Source organism: Peromyscus maniculatus, chromosome 5 (genome assembly GCF_049852395.1).
Source record: "Peromyscus maniculatus bairdii isolate BWxNUB_F1_BW_parent chromosome 5, HU_Pman_BW_mat_3.1, whole genome shotgun sequence".
Classification (NCBI taxonomy): Eukaryota; Metazoa; Chordata; class Mammalia; order Rodentia; family Cricetidae; genus Peromyscus; species Peromyscus maniculatus.
Window position 1 is genome coordinate 16275156 of NC_134856.1, and position 16548 is coordinate 16291703.

Below are 16548 nucleotides of genomic sequence, written 5' to 3' on the forward strand. Positions count from 1 at the left end.
TTTGGTCACTGGCTGGTGATGCTACTTTGGGAAGTGATGGTACCTTTGAAGAAGTAAGGTATAGCGGAGGGAAGCGGGCCACTGCAGCCATGCCTTTGAAGACTATACCTTGTCCCCAGTCCTCTCGCTATCTCTCCCCCACACACCTCTTCGCAGGCATCTTGGAGTGAGCATCTCCACTCAGCCACTTTCCTCACCACTGTCATGCTCTGTTTTCACTTCCTGTGGCAACAGAGCCAGCGACAGTGGCCTCAGTCAGACCTATAAAACCACGAGCCCAAAGCAATCCGTCCACCTTTTGAACTGCTTCTCCCAGGCATTTAACTGAGGGGTGTGAGAGCCTGATGAGCACATCTATCAGTGAAGGCCAGCGCAAGGCCACCTGCTCTCTGGTGTGCAGAACCCATGTAGTGCTTGTTCAGTTCACGTGGCCAACTCTCAGACAGAGGGGCAGAAGGAGAATAGTGTCCAGTCCTGATGAGTGTGGCGAAACCCTAGGGACAGAGAGGGAGACAAAAAAACAAAAAACAAAAAACAAAAAAACAACAACAAAAAAAAACCGCTATGGGGATTCTAAATCTGGCCAACAGGGCACTCGCTTAGGGAAGCTGTCTGTAGGGTTAATTCTGCTTTGGGAGGCAACACTCAGATCCAAAAACAGCCAAGCTCTAGACTTCAGGCTCTTTCTTTTTGCAGCAATCTGCCCATGGCTCCAATAAAAACAGCTCAGGTCAGGCCTCTTGGTTCAGTATCAGTCTCCAGGGGAGAACCTTGAAAGATGTGTGTGTGTATGAACTACATCAATACAGAGCATCACTGAGCACTGGCAGAGATGGGTACCAAATGGTGGAGCTATAAGGCTGCAGGGGACTAATAACCTTCAGGATCCCTGCTCTCCTGGATGGATGTTTGGGTTATAGTTGGCAGTGCCACCCCAGGGAGGAAACAGGGATCAAAACAGAGATTCTGAGATAAAACACTGTGGAGATTCTGAAGCAGAGAACACAATATTGTGGGAAGTCACCAAGTGCACTATAGGCTATGTTGGAATTCTTCTATTTCTACTCAAGAGATCTGTGGTTCCTTCCCATGCTGATTCGACTCTGCCAAGTGCCTTCTAGGAAGCAAAGTCATCTTGAATTGTAAATAACTGAATTAAAATGTTCCTAGGAGGTTCTTGCCCAATGTAAAGAGTGTATAGATGAGGAAAGTATTTCACGTTGGTGCTAAGGGATGCAAGAACTGAAAACATTGACTAGACAGTGAGTTTACACTGAAGGGCTTCTGCTTATACCAAGAGCCGGCCACACAACAGGTGCTCAGTGCGCCTTTACTGAGGTCACCAGAGATGCCATGGTTCCTTTTCTTCACTTGTTAGCAAAGCCCAAGCTACCATTTGTATCCAAAGACTCCTTAAGAGTCTCTAAGACTCAAAATGATAAAGACCAGACCAGCTTCCTCTAAGAGGGGCTTTAAAGGGTTTGAATTCTACCCATCCAATTAGAAATATGATCAACAATGCATGCCAGGGAAGTAACGGAGTAAGCTGGAGGGTAACTTGGGAGGGTAGCATGCAGTTAGATGTAGAAAAGAAGGAAAATGAATGTTTCTGCATTGGATGACTGTAGTTTGTGTTCTACATGAATCAGCTTTAGTGTATTATTCCCCTGGTTTGGGCTAGTGGGGTACAATATGGTTCCTGCTTTATAAAGTAGACTTTATATAAATGTGTAAGAATGGAGTCGTGTAAGAGTTTGCTTGGCTCAGAGACAGTCAAGTCTGGCAGAAACAAAGGAGAAAAGAGAATAAATGATTTTTAAAAGATGAGATGAAAAAAGAAAGAAAGAAATGGGCAGTGGTGGCACAGGACTTTAATCCCAGCACTCAGGAGGCAGAGGCAGGTGGATCTCTGAGTTCAAGGCCAGCCTGGGCTACAGAGCGGCACCAGGACAGGCACCAAAGCTACACAGAGAAACTCGGTCTCGAAAAAAAAAAAAAATGATGTGGATCTACTGGCCACTCTACCAGCCTCAGTCTTTGTTTCTCAGTGAACACCTTGCCCTAGGAAGTTCACTCATAGCCCCATCTAGGGGCTTTATGCCTCATGACTTGACCCCCAAAAGGTCACATCCTAGAAACAGGCTATGGTGGTGACAGGTGGTCTGTAGCCTAGAGGCGTTGGGGCCTGGGGACAGGTAACTAGGTCTTTACCAGGAATAGTTTTTTCTCCCTTGGGAGTGCATTCCCTCACACTCACAGGCAACTTCTATATATCCCCAGTTGGTTGGTTAGCTGGTCGACCAGATGGTTGGTTGATTTGGTTTGGGTTTTGGTTGGTTGGTTTTGGAGAGCTGTGAGGGTTTGTTTGGTGGTGTGTGTGTGTGTGTGTGTGTGTGTGTGTGTGTGTGTGTGTGTGTGTGTGTGTGTGTTAAATTGGGTTTTTATTTTATTTTGAGTTTTGTTCTGAGACAGGGTCTCACTCTATAGCCCAGGCTAGCCTCGAGCTCACTATGTAAACCCAGGCTGACTTTACACTTGTAGTGATCTTCAGCATCCCAAGCACTGGGATTACAGGCCTGCGCCCCATGCCAAGCTTGCCTGTATCTTGATGCTATCTATGAGATTTTCACCAGAACCATTCACATATCAACTCCACACTCTTAAACCTTTAGAACTTGGGCCAGTCAACCTCTGTGAAGCCCCCACACTCTGACACGTTGTCACAACAGCGTAGCATAGACTGACATGCGTGCTCTGACAGCACCCTCCTCCAGTGTGGAAAGGAAGAGCGTGGTTGGGTTGATGGATATGATGGGAAAGTAACGGAAATAGTTGGGCCTAAAAGCATTTGGAGCTGTTTTCAAACACGTCACAATCAGTGGGTGCCAGTCATTACTCATCTGCCCTGGTGTGGCAGCCGCATTTGACCTTGAACTTGGCCACTGATGTTGCTGGGAGGAGAAAATGACTTTACTGGAGCCTTTGGCCTGAGGAGTAGAAGGTAGGTCCTCAACACCCCTAGATGCAGTCATCAGCCACAAGCCTGAGGTGACTGGGTGTGCGCTAGCTCCCTTGTCCTGTCTGACAGACAAGGCTGAAATGAATGTTCTGTCCTGACTGAACCCTAGTCCCCTAAGTGAAGGCTCCTCTTTCCTTGGCCACTTCCCTCCTTCTCACATTCTTTCGTATTAAGTTTCATTGACTCATTTTCTGTGCATATGTGTGCACACATGTGGTAGAGTGCTTGCCCTGGCACTCCTGTGGGGGTCAAGGAACAACATTAGGAGTTGGTGCTCTTCTTCCACAGTGCAGGTCCCGGGGATCAAACTTGGATTGTCGAGCTTGGCAGCAAATGCCTTTCCCTGCCTCCTCAAGCTCCTCTCTTAGGATCTGTTTTTGGGGTAACCCAAATCATGGCTCTGACGTTTCTCTTCTAAGTCCTGCTATGTTCGCTAGCACTGGAACCAGGGCCTTTTCCATGCTCCAGCCTGAACCTGAATGCACCCAGTCCCGACTGCTGCTTTTTTATACCTGTAAACTTAACCTTGCTGTTCCAACGAATACTTGGGGTGTATCATGGGTCAAGATGCCGCGATATTTATCGAGCCCTCTTCTCAAACACAGCTAGAGGTGTGCCCTTTGGCACCCGATGGCTTTCGAGGACCGGAAGCCACTTGGTGAGCCAAGCAAAAGACACCGACGGTCAGCTCTCTGAAGGCAGTTCAAACCCTTCTGTAAAGTGTCTCACCAGGTGAATGCAAAAGGCAGTGTGAGGCCACCTTGCAGCCACAGAGTCATGTGTAACCACTGAGACAGGTGAACCATAGTTAATGCGGGGCATGGCATTTTTAAAGCAGCCCTTGATACAGGCAGGGCAAAAGAGCACACTGGCAGGCTGAAGGTCTAGGAATGTTGAGCCATGGTCCCAGTGGTTGATATGGGGATCTCTGTATCTAACATTATCCTGGCACTCTTGGAAGCAGAAAAGAAAATGCCTCTGGGGCTCACCCTGCTTCCACTAAAGTTTGAGAGATAGCCCTGTGGGTAGCAAAGAAGGCATGGCGATTTCTTCTGGTTATCATCAGGGGAGGGGGCCGTTAGGCTCCAAGCAACAGACTGTCATCTGTGGACAGCAGTCTTTTCTGGGAGATGACACCAATGCTTAGAACCCAATACTGCCTCTGATTCTGTGCTGCCATTGCCGGAATCCACACTCTGCAGCGGTTCTGAGGATGTCACCATCTTCCCAGGCTGAATTCTGACACCCCTGGGCCCCTCCCCCACATTAGCTTGCTATCCAAATGTGACTAGAAGGCTAGAGAGACTCCCAGTGATCAATGACAGCTCCAATGACAGCACCCAGACAGGCCGTGCACTCGCGGCTCCTTGATATAAAAGGTGTTTTATTTCTCATCCCTTTATTTTTGTCACTGAAAGAATGCTTCCCGTGTGTGGATTAATTAAAGTGTAAACATTAAATATTGATTGATGCATTATCAGCATGGAGCAGTAGCCTCCCGACAGATTGATTCCTGCCGTGATTTATTGTCATATTCGGGGAGTCATCACACTTGGTAACCAAGGGGGACCACCTGCCTCCCACACCATGCCGTCTCCATTCCTTTCTCTTTTTCTCCCCAGTACCTCCTCTTATTCTTCCAGGTGACATCTGAGTTCCAGTAAGTAAAACATCTTCATCCCACTGTCGAGGAAAAAAGCCTGTGGCCCGACATTTGCTTTGTGTGTCTGTATGCCCGTGTATGTCTCCCAGGCAATTATCAAATCAATTGGCGAGCTGAAGGCAAAAATGGACAAATCTGTGATCTTCTATGGGGGATTTCTGCTTAGCAGAACTCGCCCCTACAGCGCTGTGCAGAGCTGGGTCCTGAGTACGTTGCAGGTGTGCAGAGAAGAAAATAATACAAGGGAAAGGAAGCTCCAGTTGTGTGTCTTCTTGCTGCTCCGTGGAACTAGACAGGGGAGGACAACAGAACAATTCATAGTTAGGACAGGCTCTAAGTCTCTAAAGGGAGGAGTCAGCAGACCGCGCTTTACCAGGCCGACTTGCATGAAACTGCTGTTTTTATAGGTCGAGAAATGATCAAATATTGACAGTTTCATAGGACTCAAAATTATATACTTGAGCTCCCTTCTGAAGTGGGGTATCATGGTTTCTGCCTATTTTGTTTTCAATATGAAAAATGGCATAAAAGGCTGATAATAGGTTGGCACAAAAGGCCAATCATAGGTCATTCCGGTATAGCTTGCGTTTGCATAAACCTTTACTAATTTCCTATGAAAAACCCCACCCCAACCTGTGAGGTACCCATTACCATTTTATCAAAAACCTAACCAACCAAACTGAACCAAACAAGACTTCAAGTGGCCAGCAAGTCAGGGGCACCTCCATCTGAGCACCTACCCTCAGAGCAAAGCCCCTGGACACTCAGGGCCTGATGCACAGTTGATGGTGGACCAGCAGCCTCGAGTGAGCTGAAGTCTCGGCCTTAAAGTCTTCCCGTGTCCCAGATATTTCTCCTTGACAGTAGGGAAGGCCACACCAGTACCCTGACCAAAGATGGCACAACAGAAAAGGGATTGGCCTTCTCTCTGAGTTGCTCTAAACAGGATCCCAGAGTCAGGACCTGTTGAGAGAGATGAACAGAGGAAGTCTCGGCTCCAACCAGGGCTAAGGGGCTCTACTCACCACCTCAGAAGAGATATTCTGGTCTCTACTGGTTATCAGAATCACTACCCCCAAACAGGCAGAAGAGAAAGCCAGCTCTTTGCCTCCTTTGCCTTTTCTGCTTGTGACTTAGGATCCTGCCTCTCACACAGGAGGCTCCAGGTCCCATCAGTTGCTACCATCTCATACAGGTCAGATCACCCAGGGTCTTCCTTTCTTTTCCTGTTGCTGAGATAAAATGTCCTGACGAAAGCAAGTTGGGGGAGGAAGGGTTTGTTCTGGCTCACAGTTCAAGGACACTCAGTCCAGCACAATCAGAAAAACAGAACAGTGGCTATTCATGCTCGGCTGCCTTCTTTTTTTATACAGTCTGGGATCCTAGCTTAGGAATGGTGCACCCATAGTGGGTGGGTCTTCCTACATCGGTTAGCCTAATCAAGGTAATCCCCCTCAGAGACCCAGCTCCTAGAGGATTCTAGATTTCATCGAGATGACACTTGAGATTAACCATCATAACCAGAAAGGACCAGAACGAGCCCTGCTCTCTCTCGGATCACCTCCTCAAGCCATACCCTCCGTCTTCTTCCACTGACGCTTTCCCAGAATGCCCTAGATAAAGTAAAGCATGATTAGCTACTCTTGAGTGGCCATGTCTTTAACAAGACTTTATCTTCTGCAGGGTGGCAGCTATCGACTAGTAGAAAATGTGCTAGTTAGTGACGACATTCAGAAAATACCCTGCTAGAAATATACCTCGCTGTCGTGACCTAGCTATGAAAAAAGTTTGGGTGAAGTTTGTCTTTCTTCTCTGTGCATGTGTGAAAAAAGTTTGGGTGAAGTTTGTCTTTCTTCTCTGTGCATGTGTGCATGTGTGTGTGCATGTGTGCATGTCTGGGAGGTGGGCACTAGTGCTTGTTCTCTGGCCTCTTGAGTGGAATGTTTGGTTCATCTTCTTTTCAGAGCCCTGTTTGGTGAGCTCACGGAGGCTATAAGCTGCCCTTGGGATATTTCTTTAGCCACATTCTGAAGGTGCCGGTATGGGGTATCACTCATTTCCAATTTTTTTTAACTTCTCAACCCAAGAGCTAATTGGAAAGATGGTTTGAAAATTCTAAAAAAGCGTGTCTGTAGCGTATTTTCTAGAAACACTATCGCCTGTGAATTCTAAAATCAGCTGAACTTCCTAAAGCTGTCCTTTTTGAATCAGTTTCATAGCTTTTACATTTCAAAGCTACAGTCAACTCAACTGACATTGTTCTGTTTTGTAAGGCAGAAAGGGCATCAACAGCGGACTAGATGAGCGAAGCCCACGGTTTCGTTCAGCCACAGAGCACAGCGGGAACATCTTAAAGCCTCTGGGTTCCTGACAAGATTCATTTTCCCAATGGTATTTTTCTTAATGTCTAGCATGGGCTAAGGACTGTTCCAGTCACTGTGGAAACAGTAATAAATAAGAGAAACTAAAACCCCTGTTCTCATGGGCGTTTGCTTCTGGAGCTGTCTTTCAGTTAGGTCAAATTTGTGAACACAGGACGTGGGGACAGGAGAGGAGCCTGGGATGCCAACGATCTGATTCTTCAAGGAGTGGCAGCCACCCCCTGCATTGTTGGAGCAGACCTCTGTCTGCAGGAACCCAGGACATTCTGGCAAGCCTTTCCCACCAACTCCTGGGACAGAGCTCAAATAATAGGGAGGGGGAGCCACACACTACTCCCTTCTAGAGACCCCAAAGTCCCCTCCCATGACACAAGGCCTTCCTCTCCCCAGACACCCACTAGACCCCTTTTATTCCAGGTAGTGTACTAAGCAGGTCCAGTCGGGAGCTCTTTCTACTTTATCCTGACAAGGACATACCCAAGACTAGCGTCTCAGGTTCATGGAGTGACTTCATTCCAAGACCTACTGGGGTTAATTCCAGATGATTTTTGTTTGGTTTTGCTTTTTGCATCAGTAGGAGCATTTGGGGAAGAATCTGGAAGTCACTGGTCTCCCATCTTCTGCTGGTTGAAGGTTTTGTTTTGCTTCAATCTGGGTTCTTTGGGGATTGGGTTCTTGGGAGATTGAACAGGAGGCCTCCTCCTACCACTCAGCTGCAGCCCAGACCTGTATGTGCAAGGCTTCTCTCAACCCTGTCGCCATCATCATAGTCATCCTATTCACCAGGGCATTAAGGGGCAATCATCGGCTAGCCTTGGTGGCACATGTCTGTGGTCCCAGCTCTTGGGAGACTGGAGCAAGGGGATCAAGAGTTCTAGGCCAGCCTAGGCTACAAAGCAACTCTGTCTCAAAAAACAACAAAGAGACACATGATAGAGAATCACCCTCACTGCTCCCATTTTGAGTAGCCAAGAACTGAGACAAACACATTGGCACCATTGCATCCTTATATAGGCTAGAGGTTAAAAGCAGGGACTCTGGATTAGATCGCCTAGGTTTAGTCCACCAGCTGGGTGAGGGTGGTGATGGACTTGCTCTCTTGTCCAGGACTACATAGGAGCCAAGTACCAATCAGGGCCACACCCAGGTCTACTCCTACGCAAATGTCATATCATCTTGCCTCCCAGATGCTGGGCGTGAATTTTAAACACAGTCTTTGAGTAAGAAATTGTGGCCAGGCGTGGTGGCGCATGCCTTTAATCCCAGCACTTGGGAGGCAGAGGCAGGCGGATCTCTGTGGGTTCGAGGCCAGCCTGGGCTACCAAGTGAGCTCCAGGAAAGGCGCAAAGCTACACAGAGAAACCCTGTCTCGAAAAAAACCAAAAAAAAAAAAAAAAAAAGAAAAAGAAAAATTGTGACATGTTTGGTGTGACTAGAGTTTTGTAACTCAGACCCATGGATGATAATAAGTGATCCTGAAACTAGGAAGAAATCAGATTTACAAACGCTTAGGGATCTGGGGGTAGGCCTGCTGAGGGGACGGGGTGAGGGAGACTACAGAGGTTAGGTTTTATTGCTTCAGAAAATCCCTGCTCATGAGGTCTCAGGACTTGGGTGGAGTGGGGGTCCCAGTAGCATAGCCTGAGACAGGAAGCTGAGTGCCTGGAAGTAGTTGAGGTCTTGATTAAGAGAGAGGGCAACAAGAGAGAAAGGAGAGAGAGCCAAGCGAAGCTGTGATCTTCAGTATAGCCTAAGCCTGGCCTGACAGAAATGAAGATCCCCGAAAGTGCCCCTTGGATCACCTCTCCAGCGGAGTCCAGCTGTGCACTGTGGGCCACTTTGGGACTGTGGGTCTAATTCTCAAAGGGAGGTGGCATCTGAGCCTCTGGAGCTGCTGAGGAGTAAGTGCCTTGATCCTTGACCCAGCAAAGGGTTCCGGACTAGGCTTCCGTATTAATATACACACAGAACTCTGGTGTGAAGGTGAGTTCCACCTGCAGCATGCCAGTGCCTAGCCACTAACCCTGCCATTGCTGGTTTCTGGTGATATTCAGACCGTCTCTTTTAGGTAGTGCTCCATCCCTTAGCTGTTGGCATCCAGTGTGCCCCTCGTTGCATTGCACACCGCTGTGGTCACACTGCTGCTCAGCAGTTTCCTGGTGAGAAGCCCTTATAGGAATGACCAGGAAATATCTCATTCACTTTACATCAGTCTGTCTATCAGCGCTCTCCTAGCCTAACAGCCTGTGAACACACTGGGTGATTTGAGGCCTCATCTTCAAAGGTTGGCTCATCTTTACTCTCAATTCCACCTCAATAAGAGAACTCAGTTTCCATCCCATGAAAGAGTATTCAAGTGACCCTCAGACTGCTGCACTCTTACAGAAACCACACACACACACACACACACACACACACACACACACACTCACCACCTCATTTCTGACCTGGGAAGACAGAGTGGAGACAACAGCATCCCTAGCTCTGCTTCTAGTGAGTTCTAAAGTACCATCCAAATGGCTCAAGGATGGTCTTGGCCACAGATGTGGGAACGTGGGCGCTTCACTCATGCAGATAATACTGACATCACCCTGGGACAGTGGTTCCTGCATCTCAGGAGGAACATCTCTGACATCCTCCATGTCACTTCCCTGGGGATATATTTCAGACTAATGCACAGCAAGTCAAAGTGCAACTGCATTTATTAAAAGGTTCCTGGGAGGCAGGGGAGCAGACACTGCCATCCCACATGGTAGCCAAGGCCCCTTTAACACCCACATTAATTCAGAGACAAAGAGACATAAGGAAGGCATGCCTGTGTGGTCAAGGACCCCAGAGTCCTGTCAGGGCGGGGGTCGGGGAGAGAGTGCAGAGTCCTTTGTCTAGAAGGCCAGTGGAGCTGTGTGGAACAAGCCCTATGAAAAGCCACAGCATTGGTAAATGCTGCTCCCTTTTTGACTGGGAGCAAGGGATTATCATCTACAAGGAAGAGCATTAGATATTCTGTTTAATAGACACCTCCCCAGCCAGGCAAACGCCATATTCCCACCACCCAGACTTGGATCTATTGTATAAGTTAACCTGGCGCTCCAAAAATGTGGGTCTGGAAGAAAAGCCTTCATCACTTCTTCTGACGAAGTAGTTTTCCCATTTTTTAAAACAACAAGTACAAACATGACTCCCTCATGCTGGTATATTAGTTCCTAAAATTAGACATGAGGAGTTTATAAAAGTTTGAAAGAAACAGTTTTTAAGTTTGCTAAACACTCACCATTCAAATCAGGCTTTTTTTAAAAAAAAAATAATAATCCCTTTAAGTTAAATATCTTTGGTAATAAAGGCAAATTAGAGAACAATAAATTATAACTTCTAGGCTGACCGGTGACTGATTGTAGATATTATAATTAAGTCTGGTTTCCTACACAAGGCATTTATCTTAATAATCATCCCATCCATTAGCATATCTTAAAGGGGTTTCACAAAGCAGGCCATGGCACTTGTAGAGACAACTGAACTCCTCCCTCGGCTATGAAATCAAGAGGTGAAATTACCTTAAAAATAAGTTTGGGTTAAATATAAGTTGAGAAACTCAGATTATAGTTACAAAAGCCTAACTTAAAAATATTTATCCCAAATACCCGCTCCGACCAGCAGCAGCACGAAGAGACTTCACTTCCCCAAAATCTCTAATTTCCACCAATCTGTTCGAAACTGCTGTCACCCTGCCAGACCTGTACTGTATCATGGAGAGCGCAGCTAGGGCCGGAACTTTACAGAGGGACTCAGATGTTTCTCAAAGTCCTGACAATCACAAGAAGGACCAACGGTTGACAGTGGCAGCGGCGAGAGTGAAAGAAGCGATTTTCTTGTCCCTGCTCATTTTAAAAGTGGATGACTTCTCTGGCCCGACACCAGCCGAGTTCTTGGGGTTATGTACAAGGCAGAGGGAGCCTGTGGTGTGCCTGCTTTCTCTGGGACACGGTTCTGCCAGCTGGCCGTAGAGTCCATTTCTTCGAATAGCAGGGGAGGTCAGGGTTGCTTTGAAAGCTTGTATGAGAAGGCCCAAGGAGTTGCCTACAGCATCTTCATGCTACAAAGCCCTCAGGAGCCTCCTCTTCTAGGGAGACTCCAGGGCGAGCAGTTAAGCCTTTCGATACAGCTGGTGATACAGTTCTGGCAATTGTCCAAGACGCATGGGCAAGCCATACCAAAAAAGGCACTAGGAAGGTCAGACTGCAATACAGCATGCCCTGATTTTATCCGGGAGATTGATGCACAAATCACCTTGATTTCGATTTGGCACAGGGTTATAAAACGCACTTGCAATCACCGATAGCGCCTAAGATCAGGCCCACGCATGGGACACTGTATTTTATATCCCAGGTAGAGTTTTCCCTAATACAACCATAAATCAGTCCAGAGAGCAGAGACTCGGTCCGTGTTAACAGTCAGGGAGCATTACCAGAGAAACAGTCTTGAAACCTGGGGCAAGCTTAAAACTTTGTATCAAACCTACCCAGATGCGCCTTCAGGAGACTGCCCACAGTAGGGGGAGGTCAGAGAGGAGCATGGACCGTAAGACCAGCCAGGAAGAAGGCAGCACAAGAGGGCCAAGCATTCGCAGAAATCCCTGAGTCTTAGGCAGAGACACAAAATCTTGACAGGGGAGAAAAGGAAGCGCTACAGATACTAAGCAAAATGACCCACACGCACATATTTAAAAACACACATTGAAATGTGAGGAAGAGAATAAAAATGTGCCAGCAAGATGGGAGAAAATTTTAGCAGTCCAAAGAGAAAACCAATTTGCAAAATAACTCCTCTCAGCAGCAGCAGCAGCAGCTGGAGGAGGAGGAGGATGTTCCTACGTGTCTCTTTGACAGGCTCCCACAGAATATTTTCATCAGATTCATATACTCCAGGAAAATAAATACTGCGATTTCTCTTCTTCAACTCTCAGGCATGGGCTTTATAAACCATTTCCTAATGAATCCAAAATGGGAGCTCCTACTGGTCTAGAAGTGTCCACCTCAGGATCAGAAAAAAAAAAGGGAGGGGAAGGGTGCCTGGTCTTCTGCTGGGCATGCGGGTTTCAGCTGAGCCCCAGATTCTACCAAGGAAAACTGCTTTCCAGACCTTCCTCTCCTCAGACTATTGACCCCCATCACCCATGAGCATCCAAGCCAGCGAGCTCCTTTGCCGGCTGGCTCCAAAGCAAAGCATGAAAACGACAGGGATCAGAGCATTTAGTGGGACTACAGAGAGACAGAAGGTAGAGGTGGAAGGTGTTACCATTGGCGTTATTTCTCCACATGTCATCTAAGGCTTCTCCTTAACCTAGAGCCAATAAGAAAACCATCCCTCTGCTGGGGGCTGGTACAGATTCCTTCCCAAAGAAGATAGACGCCAATAGACAAAGCTTCCTTCAGCTTGAAGACAAGCTACTTCTAGCCAAAGGTTCATTTAACCATTTGTAGATTCCCAAGTTCCTGTTCCTGAACGTCACATAAGAACATGGGAGCTGCAGTTGAAGAAAGGGGAGAAGCCCAGGCCCCTTACCTGAGTGTGAGCGAGCCTGGGGGTACAGTGAAATGGGTGCCAAGCTGTGGGGATTCTTGTTCCAGATCCCCATTCTATGATTTACCTTTTCCATTAGAGTGGAAAAACATACATCATTTTTTTTTTTAAACCATCCTTTCTCTAGCCATACTTTATTGAGTAGGAAAGTTAACTTTGTAAGTGAAAATCAGGCCTGTGCTCAGAGGAGGAAAGGCATGCTGGGCGTGCACAGGGGAGGTTAGGTTTCTGTTATCTGGCTCCTTGTATCCAAATTAAGCTGCCTGGCAGTTTTCTATGTGAAACATAAACACAAAACAAAAAAGATAAGTCCAAAAGGAAGTTCCCAGCTGCCTTTGCCCTAGGTCAGATGTCAATTTGAAGTAACATAAAAATAGAAACAGAGCCAGGCCTCCGTGGCACATACCTGTAATCCCAGCACTTGGAAGGCAGAGGCAAGTGGATCTCTGAGTGCGAGGCCAGCTGCTCTACAAAGTGAGTTCTAGGACAGCCAGGACAGTTGCACAGAGAAACATTGTCTCAAAAAATCCAAACCAAGCAACCAACCAAACAAAAAAATAGAAACAAAGTAGAAAGTAATACTCCCTCCAAAAGGCGGGGCAGCTGGGGAATTAGAGCCTGAGTGCGTCTCAGAGAGACCAGACTTTCCCAGCTGACCTTTTGCGTTAGCATATACAGGAATTTTATACAGGAATTTTGCCCCAAAGAAGGGTGTTCTCACCAGCACTTTGATGACAGAGTGAATGAGCAGACAGTCCCTCCCTTCTGTTCCCTGGACAGTGCCTGCCTGCAAAAGAATACTGAGGGCATGCGCAGGAGCTGCTGGGTTGAGCAGGTCCAGATGGATCCCGCCTGGCCCTGTCTGTCTCCTACCTTCTACCTCCCAGGAAGCTGGAAAGCCATGTGGTTCCAGCCAAAAAGCTGGCCCTTTTGTAAAACTCGTAGTCTGGAGCTAGAGAAGGAAGGTGTCCAGGCAGAGGGTGGCAGTGGTAGCCACTGTCCCTGGACACTCCCAACACAGGAGTTCTACAGGAGTCCTTCCTATTTGTCCTCTTCAACTTGATCCCTTGATTAAACCCTAGCTCTCCGCCATCACTGTGGGTCTTGAAAGGGAATCTCCCTCAGCTTCCTCACTGGAGAAGGCGGGACAATATTATGGGCACGGTAACATACTGTTGGCCTGCCTGGACACTCAGTAGGCTCCGCCTCTCTGTGAGAGGGGGTGGTGCTGGGATGTATTGCTGGATATTTGATCACACTGTGTGAAGATGTGTCTATCCTTCCTCACCTGCCTACGGCACCTTGTTATTGGTTTAATAAAGAGCTGAATGGCCAATAGCTAGGCAGGAGAGGATAGGCGGGACTTCCAGACAGAGCTAGAAACTCGGGGAAGAATCTGAGAGGCAAGAAATTTGCCCGCCAGATAAGGAGGAAGTGGGATGTAAGGCACCGAGGACAGGTAAGGAGGAGTATGTAGTATGTAGATTAATAGAAACAGGTTAATTTAAGGTTTAAGAGCTAGTTGGGAACAAGCCTAAGATAAGGCCAAGCTTTCATACTTAATAAGAAATCTCTGTGTCATTATTTGGAAGCTAGTGCTCCAAAGAAAGTCCAACCACAGGGATGCCTCCATCCACAGCTCAGCCCACAAAGGGGGCTAGAAGCTGTCCCCACGGGGGACACTAATGAAACAATGCAGTGAAAACCTTGGGCCCAGCGCCTGGACACAGCCAAGCCCAAATGTAAAGGGACTTTGCTTGAATATTTGGACTGAATCAAAACTGCCCTTCAAAGCTGGAGTGTGACTAGGTAATAGAGTGGTTGCCTTGAATGCACCAGGGTCTAGGTTCCATGCCCAGATCTACAAGGGGTGTGGTTCTTCTGTTGGTGAATACTTCTTAATCCTGATACTCTAGAGCAGAGTTTCTCAACCTTTCAATGTGACCCTTTAATACAGTTCCTCATGGTGTGGTGACCACCCCCCCCATAAAATTATTTTCATTGCTACTTCATAACTGCAATTTTGCTACCATTCTGTTTGTTTGTTTGTTTGTTTTTCGAGACAGGGTTTCTCTGCGTAGCTTTGCGCCTTTCCTGGAGCTCACTTGGTAGCCCAGGCTGGCCTCGAACTCACAGAGATCTGCCTGGCTCTGCCTCCCGAGTGCTGGGATTAAAGGCGTGTGCCACCACCGCCCGGCCCATTCTGAATTGCAATGTAAATATTTTTGAAGATAGTGGGTATAGGGGTCTCGACCCTCAAGCTTAGAACCACTGCTCTAGTGGAGGGCTACCTGAGTTACTGAATGAGTTCAAGGCCAGCCTGGACAAATTAGTAAGATCTTGTCTCTCTCAAAATAAAAAGTAAAAAGAGGGCTGGGGATATAACTCAGTGGTAGAGTGCTTACCTGGTATGAATGAGGCCCTAGGTTCAGTCCCCAGGACCACCAAAAAAATGAACCAGGAGCTGTCATGCTCAAAAATTATAAGAGCATTCCTAGGAGGCTTTTTCACAGACCCAAGAGGACCTGCGACCCCCACCACCCTTGAACACTACGGCTTGCAGGCTGGGAAAGAGAACCAGACTAAATGAGAGGAAGCGGGGCCAGGGAACCTACATACCCTGCAATCCCTCCCCAAGAATGGCATCCAAATGGCAAGTGCTGGCCATCAGGGCAAGGGTCGCTTTTTAAAAGCAATCAGGTCACATGCCAGGCTAGAGTATATGGGAAGCCTCTATGCCTGCCTCTCAATTTTGCTGTAAAATTAAACTGTTCTTTAAAAACAAAACAACAAAACAAAAAACTGAAGTCTTAGGAAAGAGGCAGAATCTCAGGGTGCCAGGCTGGCAGTATTCAGGAACAGCCTGCAGGTACTAGTTCTGCAGGAGTCTCACAGGTGGGCTCCAGGCAGGAAAGCAAACCTGTGTCAATGGTGGCCGGAGGCATAGCCTCCAGGGTGGTGATGACCTGGTAGGCCAAAGTTCAGTTTTAACCTAACGGTGACGTGCGATCTCCACTGGTTCAGTATCTAAGCATGATTAAATTCCTACATTGGATGCTGTAAGTGGATGTTAGCGGATCTGACCCTTGCATCAGAGTATGCAGCAACTTTCTAGATACCGTGTTTGGGGCCTTCTACTTTTGTTCCTGTGTTCATACGCTGGAGGGGTGGTGTGGGTGAGGACCATGCTGGCTGGCCTGTGTTCCAGCCCCCCAAACCCCTCCACCAGGAGGACAGGCAGCCACGCCTTGCTTTTTCCCATTAGCTTCTTTTGCCGAACACTTCTGCACGTCAATGCGTGCCTCCTGCTCCCCCTTGGGCAGCCCCTGCTCCTGTCTGTGTGTGTCCCCACCCCCACCCCACAGACACGGTTGATAATTATAGTTTATTGATTTCTCCTGCTGTCTGCTGCCCTGACACCATGTTCTTCGTCTTAGTTAGGCACCTTGAGGTCCACCCCAGCCTGTATTTCCTGGGAGGCAGTGTGCCCAGCCAGAGAGAGCTCCAACACACGTAGGCATCAGGTCCCTCTCCAGCACCACCCTACCACCACCCACAACCCCCATCCCATCCCCGAGGCCTCAGGCTGAGTCTGGAAGGAAGATGAAGGATCTCAGCAGTAAAACCATATTGACATTTACCACATGCCAGACACATGCATGGGGCTGTGCGTTCTCCCAAGTCCCGTTGAGGGAGGCTTACCACTCACTACAAATGAGGCTCAGAGATGTAAGGGCTCACCTGAAATCACACAGCTACCCAGTGTTGGAGCTGAGAGCAGACCTAAATTGTGCACACAGATCCCCAAGGTTACCCACCACAAACCAAGCTGGTTTGTGGAGAAGCAAAGGCTCAGAGGCGCCAATGTAAAACAATGCGCCTCAGGACAGCAAGGCCTGTGGCAGATC

The 16548-nt window shown here is 47.8% G+C and overlaps 1 long non-coding RNA gene across 4 annotated transcripts in view; it reads right to left on the reverse strand.

The window, feature by feature from the left end:
- Window positions 1-279: 279 nt before the first annotated feature.
- LOC121829344 (uncharacterized) overlaps window positions 280-16548 on the reverse strand; it is a 55159-nt gene continuing 38890 nt past the window's right edge. For 2 of the 4 annotated variants that reach the window (XR_013051171.1, XR_013051172.1), the window contains 3 exons: window positions 10145-10266; window positions 5423-5645; window positions 4526-4970 (listed from right to left, as the gene is read on the reverse strand). This is a non-coding gene — a long non-coding RNA (uncharacterized LOC121829344). Of the gene's footprint in view, window positions 495-4525; window positions 4971-5422; window positions 5646-10144; window positions 10267-16548 lie in introns of those variants that run through there. The other 2 variants (XR_013051174.1, XR_013051173.1) reach the window with 2 other exon arrangements.